This window comes from Vicia villosa, linkage group LG7 (genome assembly GCF_029867415.1).
Source record: "Vicia villosa cultivar HV-30 ecotype Madison, WI linkage group LG7, Vvil1.0, whole genome shotgun sequence".
NCBI lineage: Eukaryota > Viridiplantae > Streptophyta > Magnoliopsida > Fabales > Fabaceae > Vicia > Vicia villosa.
The window spans coordinates 25,744,511-25,752,278 of record NC_081186.1 but is presented as its reverse complement, the minus strand read 5'-3'; the positions used below and the strand labels follow the sequence as shown (position 1 = coordinate 25,752,278).

General features: G+C 36.0%; 1 long non-coding RNA gene across 1 annotated transcript; it reads right to left on the bottom strand.

Moving 5' to 3' along the window:
• Window positions 1-789: 789 nt before the first annotated feature.
• LOC131617046 (uncharacterized) lies at window positions 790-2,303 on the bottom strand. Its single transcript, XR_009288404.1, has 3 exons — window positions 2,125-2,303; window positions 1,513-1,580; window positions 790-1,026 (listed from the first exon to the last, which is right to left on the bottom strand). It is a non-coding gene; the product is annotated as an uncharacterized LOC131617046 (long non-coding RNA).
• Window positions 2,304-7,768: the final 5,465 nt, after the last annotated feature.

Below are 7,768 nucleotides of genomic sequence, written 5' to 3'. Positions count from 1 at the left end.
TCGCACGGGCAAGTTCATTCATATATTATATCTTTGGGTAAGGTTTGGTTGTTGTTGATATATAACTGTTGTTATAAAAACACCAGTAAATGAAAATATTTCAAAATAAATATGTAGTAAATCACCAAAATGATAAATTTGATATATCTAATCAGGGCCGGTCTGACATTTCAAAGGTCTAGAACAAATAATAAAAATGGACCTCTAATAAAAAAATATAATTTTTAATATATATATATATATATATATATATATATATATATATATATATATATATATATATATATATATATATATATATATATATATATATATTAAACAATTGATATTGCATGCATTTGCTTTTTAAAATTGTAGTTTTTATCTTCTTTAAATTGTAAACAATATTCTTACAATTGATATTGCATGGATTTGGTTGATTTAGAATTTGGCTCTTGCTGCACCCTTTTTAGTCACCAAAACACGCAGCCCATGCCATTAGGATGGAGAAAATAGGAGTTCACATATCAAATATAGGTAGCTTGGAGACACAGTAACAATAGTCATGCTTTTTTCTGCTAGAATTGTGCTCAGTCTGTACAGGTTTCTGCCAAAAAGGCGTACCGAGCCTTAGACTTGGTTGTGTATTTAGTTCAAAAATAATTGACTATTAACCATGTACTTGGGATTAGTTGGACACAATAATAATAATAAAGTACTACTGACACAATTAGATGAGTTAAATTTTATTTTATTAAGAAATACATAAAGAATAAATCAAATCAAGTTATTAGGATACACATACACCAGCAAGAAAAACAAACCAAACTAATTAGACCCCTTAGTCTGTTTACTTTCAGATCCGAATATACAAACTAATTCAGCCCAGTTAAAATGCAGCAATATCTTTTTAATCTGACTGAAGCGCCTAAAGCAGGTTCTACATTTATCATAGGAGAGTTGCTTGCTTCCACACATAAAGCTGCTATTTGTCTACATCAAAACCTATTGATTTTCATTGATACCAGTGAGATATCTTGTCACTTCCTGTGCAGAATTAATATTTTTTTTATTATGCCTATCGATTATATTTTGAGTTGACATATAGCATGCTTTTTGAGAGTAGAGGAAATAATGCATCAAAAACAGGGGTTTTAATCCTCTGCAGTTAAAACCAACACAGTTTCATGCAGTCAATGATTTTGTAGTGCAATTTGAAGGATATGTTTGTCATTACATCTTTTAAATTGCATCTCCCTCTAAACCATTTTAACTTTATTGCACTTGAGTGCAGGATCCTGCAGTCATACTGACTGTGTCTGCAATGACATTGTACCTGTAAAGAGTTGTTCATGAAGTTGTGATGAGTTTAAGACAAAGTATTTCAATGTATTATTTTCTGTCCAAAAGATACAAAGAAAACTTTGGGGATAGTCTATATCCACCCATGAATGCTTAGAAAAAGAACATGTTTAGATAACAGTCTCAAATAATAAAGAACATAAATCATAGAAAGATAATTTGCACATATACCTCTATGGTGCCTTAAAGGGATTGTGCAAACCAAGTTTGGTACGGCTGGACAAGCTTTCTACAAAGGACTGATAAGCCAAATAAATGGAAAATTTTAGTCGACATCTCTGTCTTAAATCAACTAATGAATTCCAACAACTTATCAATTTCTTTCAAAATTGAAATTTGTGTTTGTTCTCTTTATTTATTCAAAAAATACTAAGAAACATGTTTCACATAGGTTTAAGCTTTAAACTTGAAACTCTTAAGAAATAGGTGTGTTCAGTGATGATTGATAAGGTTATGCCTCAAGCAGTGAGTATTTAGTAGTTTGAAGAGTAATTAAGTAGTTTGAAGAGTAATTAAGTAATAAAATGATAAATATTTGAATATTCATGTTATGTTTTTTACAAAACAAAATATGTCATAACAATTAAAAGAGTTGTACCTGGGAAAAAAAGCAGATGAAAACAGTCAAATACTTTTGATTGTAGTTGAGCATGAAAGTTAACTTTCATACCATTTTCTTGAGATTTAAATCAAAGTTTCATAAAACACTAATTATAATTTTGACATCATATTCAACGATGTTATAAGAAACTGTTGAAGAAGTAGATATTGAAATGAACAAACCTGTTTTGAGAAAATGTAATTTTGAATACTCTTGCCTCCAATAGAAAATCTATTATAGAACCAATTTCAACAAATCACATGCAATTGACAATGATTATGAAAAAAATCAAATTTTAATTGAGAAACTACATTGCCGTTGTTGTGAAATGTGGTGGAGCATGACAATTAACTTTCTTACCATCTGTATCATTTCCAAGTCGAGCTAAATATCCAAAAACTTTCTTCCCCCTTTCATTCACGATTGATTTGTGGGTTTGACGGAGGAAAAAAGATGATGGGGTGCGCTAGGGTTTAGTAGTGAGTATTTAGTAGTTTGAAGGAGGAACAGAGAGAGAAAGGGGGAAGACGAAGGGCCATGTCTGTTTCAGGTTGGATTTTCACGGCACGATGATTTAGGGTTTGCGAGAGAAGAGAATACAGAGAGAAAAGAGAAAGGGAAAAGAGAAAGTAGTACGGCGAGGGAAAAGAGAGAGAAAAGAGAAAGTAGTATATTGTGAGGAAGTTTTTCAAATTGGACCAATGAAAATCAAACACTTGTGGACATAATTTCAAAAGTGAATGGTTAATTTGTTAATTACTATAATGTCCTTTTTGTAGTGCAATTTAATTTTGAGGAAAGGGCATAATAGTCACTTTGGTCAATCTTCTAGTATTGGGTAGATAGTAGATTAGAGGCAACAGAATCATAAGGCAATAGGCAACAAAGGCAACAAGGCAACAAGAGGAATTACCCTAAAGGTGTGTGTGTGGCACAATCAAGTGATTAATTCAGATATTGTTATCTTGTAATTAGTGATCCAATTCAGTTCAAGGTTGCACTCCCTAAAACTACTAACCACGCAGTTTAAAATTGTAGAAATTAAAGGCAAAAAAAATAAAAGTCCTACGCTATTACAATAAACACCTGCGGGGAAGGGGAAATAAAAGACAGAAAATAAGAGGGAACAATAATTAGTCAAAATCCTTGAATGCCTTGATCTTCCTCGAACTCTGAAAATTAAAAGGAAAATAATAAGGGGTGAGTGTAGGAGAGAATCATTGACTGTTCGAGGCAAACCCTATTTTAGGCGAAGAGGAAAAATTAAAATTAAAATGATCTGATGGCGTGTGGCTGAAGAATCTTGGTTAATTCTGAAAATTAGCCACGAAGAAGAAAAAATGTTAGTGCATTAAAGACCTCAACAATTCTAACGTGACAGATCAAAAATTAAAATGGTAATAATTTAGGCAGCCAAAAGACAAGGCAAAATGCAAACCCTGAATGGGCCAAAAGTTAATTATGGTTAATAGAAGAAACAGGTAAAAACCTAGACTAGGGTTAATGGACAACACCTACCAGTAACAGTGATTAGTGGTCATGATGAAAAATAGCTAGAATAAAATCAGGGTTTAAAGCAATTGGTTTAAAACATGAAAAGTGAATAATTTTAATATATTTGAGAATTTAGGAAAATCGAAAGTTCGATTAAATAAATTAAAGAGTCATGAAAATATTTATTTAATAAATAAAATATTTAACTAAACACAATTTTACTAATAAAAATAAGATAGAAAGAAAGAAAACAAAAGAGTTTATGTAATAAAAAATAAAAAAATTGAAAATAACTTAGCTCTGATCCTGTGTTGTGAGATTTTGGGTGCCTATGGTGGACCATCAGCTTGCAGGGCATTGGATTTGTGTTGGACTAGGTCTAATGGCCAGCTGGTGAGAGCGAATGGTAGTTGCATGTGGGCGTGTGGTACTGGAACACATGAAAGACTATTGTAAAAATTAATTGTCGCCTAAGGGAATCGAGCACATGTGTTGTCAGTTCCAATCCTTCTCCTTGCCAATACACCAATGCACGTTTGTTGTTATTGGATCAAACAAAAAACAATAAATAAGTAAACAAATACTAAATAGAAAAAGTCAGACAAATTCAGAGTGGGACCCCCCTGCTGTACGCGCGGCCAATAGGAAGTGGAGAGAGGAGGTTAGAAATTTTGAACAACGAACAGCATTTTGACACGTCCATGGAGAGAGAGAGCTCATGTAAACCATCCAATGGTATGGCACGAAGCCTCCACGCGTGCTTCTAACATTGTTCTTCTTCTTCATGTGTACCTACGGAAATAGCCGCGAAAACTCCTTCGACTTTTCCTGCGGAAATTCCCACGCATCCAGGAGCAGCCATGGCAAACCTTCAAAACCTGGATAAATCAAAAGGGCACAATGCCAAACTAACCCAGATCCACTAAAATAGCTTCTGCGAATTCTATGGTCGTGTTTGTTTAAGCTAAACACGTCTGGAACCATGGATACGAAGTCTTGCAAGCATGAAACCCTAGTAATGGTAGTCCATGATTCAGGGCCATAAACTTAAAGGTTCTACGTTAGACCTGCTCTAATACATCTCTGGAATTTTTTAGTATCATTAGTTCTTATTATAATGCAGCGTTAATAAGAAAACGAAAACAAGAAAGTATGGATGAACATGAGGATCATAGCATATGTGTTTTAACAATTCTACCACTTACTTATTGACTCGATCTTACTCTTCGAAGCCTTGGAGACGGAATGGATTGGCTAGGAAGCTCTGAAACTTTCTTGAAACAAGAAAACGAAAACCTCACCTTCTTTGGTTTTTTCTTCTTTTTGAAACCCTATCGTTGGCCACCAAATTCGTCCCCTCTTGATGTGTGAATGTTATGCTTATATATGAGTGAGATTAGGGTTGAGAATAGACTTGGATATGGAGTGATTGGTGAGAGAAAGATTTGAGAAAATATTTGATTGAAATTTGCATAAAAGCTTACTATTTTGGTTCAATCTTCTTTCCACCCTTTATTCACGTGTATCTTGGCCTTCAAGTTTGTTTTGATTGACAAATAATGTTTGGAGAATCATATAATATCTTTTACTACTAAACCATGATTTTATTTGATTTTATTTTGACTTTAAATAGATAAAATCAAATATACATAAAATAAAACCATGAAAATAGATAGTAATTGATCCATGGGCCCCCTTTGGATGATTAAGCTAAATTCCATGAAGTAATTCGAATATTTTTATATTTTATTTGATTTAATTAAATTTTAAATGAATAAAATCCAAATAAAATAAATAAATGTTATAAAAATAAATGAATGACACCATGGGTCCCTTTTTAGGTCATATTCATGTTTAGAATCCAAAACTTGGGCCCATTAGCTTAAAAGTCAAAAATTGGTCAATTAGGGTCTCATGTTTTTCTCCATTTTTAGCCAACTTGTGCAACTTCATATCTCTCTCAATTTTGATCCTAAAAAGGTTTTATAGGACTCTTTGGAAAGCTTAAGATGTCTTCTACAAGCTCCTTTTGGTTTCATCTCAATTGATTCTACCATGTTCATGTATCACTCTTTTTAAAAAAAGTGTCTTTTTGTTGACTTTTGAAAGGACTTGTAATGTTTTGACTTATATCTCTTATGCGGAAGCATTTCTTGACATCGAGCCCAACATCAAAGTTGTAGAGAATGAAATTTCCTTGAGAATAGGATTTGGTTGGGAAATTTCTGATGAAACATGTGAAAGTTATGATCAGTCAAAGTTGGGTTGACTTTCTCCTTAAAAACCCTAATTTAGAAACTTTTGACTTTGTTGATTTCCGATCTTTTCTTGATGAATCATGATCAATCCTTGATCAAATGATGAATGATACTTCAAAATAAGGTTGTTGACAAAAAATCAGGAGCTTTGACTGTACTTTGACCACAGTTGACTTTTAGGTCAAACTAGTCGACTATTGACTTTCTGAGCAATTGAGTGGTCAATCCTTAGAATTGAAACCTGAATTTTGTCATAGAGATAGTTTGAAACATAGGAAGTCATATGAAGTCCATTGGAGATCTTGGTTCATTCATTTTCTTCAGAGAAATCAAAACCTTAGTTCAGGAAGTCATTGCTTAGGAGAGTATGCCTTTGAGTCTTGAACTTTGGTATGAGCTTGAAAGGAGAAATGAGATGGGAAAATTTTGGGGTATGACATCGTGATCTAGGGTAAAATCTTCAAGAGGTTTTGGGGGTTCGCAGAAGATTCTGTGCGAGGAGGGAGCTCCCCGAATGGTTTATGTAAAAAAGTACTTAGGAAATTTAGTTGTCCTCAGAAGATTTAAGGGTCCCCTCGGGACATTCATGTTATTTCTCGAGGAGCCTCTGCTTTATTTTAGCAAATTTATTTTGCTCCTGGGAGATGCGTCTTAGATCCAGGGATATTAATCTTTTTTCCTGGGGCCACGTCCCTCGCTCATCAGTTAAAACCAAACGCTTTTGGAGTTCATGAATTTGACAAGTTAGGTGCATGGATAGGATACCCATGTTCGACTGGCGCTTCGAGGGGTTAGATAAGGGTTTGGTCGAGGGCTCGCGTTGCCTTTTGCTCTGCCCTTTCACTTATCTTGCAGTGGAAGGGTGGATTTGATATGACGTCGAATTCACTTATTTCCTTCTGCATGCAGGTGATCCGGCCGCCCAAGAGGAGGCAATGCTTTCATCTGAATCCAAGGAAGATATCCCTTTGTTTGACTCGGTGACGGATTCAGGTTTGGACTGGGTCACTAAAGAGCCGAGGGGAGTTGCCTCACGTTATGCCCACTATTTAACTGGTGCTTTCTGGGTGATCGAAGAGAGGGGACCAAGTAGCCCTCATAATTGGGCCGTTAGCTGCCCGCTCTCCACCAACCGGATATGTTCTGCATTTCCTAGGGATCGTTTCGCCATGTACGAGTATATCTTCAAGGAAGTTGGATTCCGGCTCGCCTTCTCCAACTTTCAAATTACGCTATTGGTGAACCCTAACCTAGCGCCTTCTCAACTTCATCCGAACACTTTTGCTTTTATGCGGGCGTTCGAGATCGTGTGTGATTATCTGCGCGTCGGGGCCACGACGTCGTTGTTTTTTTTGTTGTTTCTAGATTCAGCGGCAGTCAGTAGGGGGACGACACAGCTGGGTCTCTTTTCGAAATGCCGACCGTAGGCTTTTTAAGATTTTTGTGGATTTTGTCAAGGATTTTAAAGACAGGTACTTCATCGTTTGTCCCGAGAGTGAAAATAGTGTACAATTCAGTCTTGAGGTTACTTTTCGTCACCGACGAGGATGGTCAGAGGGTCCTTGACGAGCATGGTCATGTTAAAACCAAGCTGACGTCATTGTTCCCTTATTGGTGGTCGAGATCGCATTTCCTCAACAACCCCAAGGACTATGCCTATGAGGACGAAGACATGGATGATCAGGACGCAGCGGCTTATGCTTCCCTGTGCAGCTATGTAGAAGGTTTCAACTTGGCCCAATGGGTTACGAGGGCAGGGGACTCGGTGGTTAACGAGTAGGGTGAGACCATTTAGGAAGCTCGGGCCATAAATACCAAGGCCCTTTTTTCTTGTATGATGGTCGAGGAGGCTAGGGCTTTGTTAGGTCGTTCACATTTTTTCTTTGTTTTGTAGTTATCTTTTATTTTGTCTAGTGCTGACTGGTTTGTTTTATTCTGCAGATAGCATGCCGGCGGCCAACGACAAACTTCTCAAATTGGCGCAGGATACCAGGAAGCCGAGGAATAATAAGCTGACCAGGATCGGGTAGCAGGAGAGTAACAACAGTGGTTCTCCTCACACTGTCGTCAACCT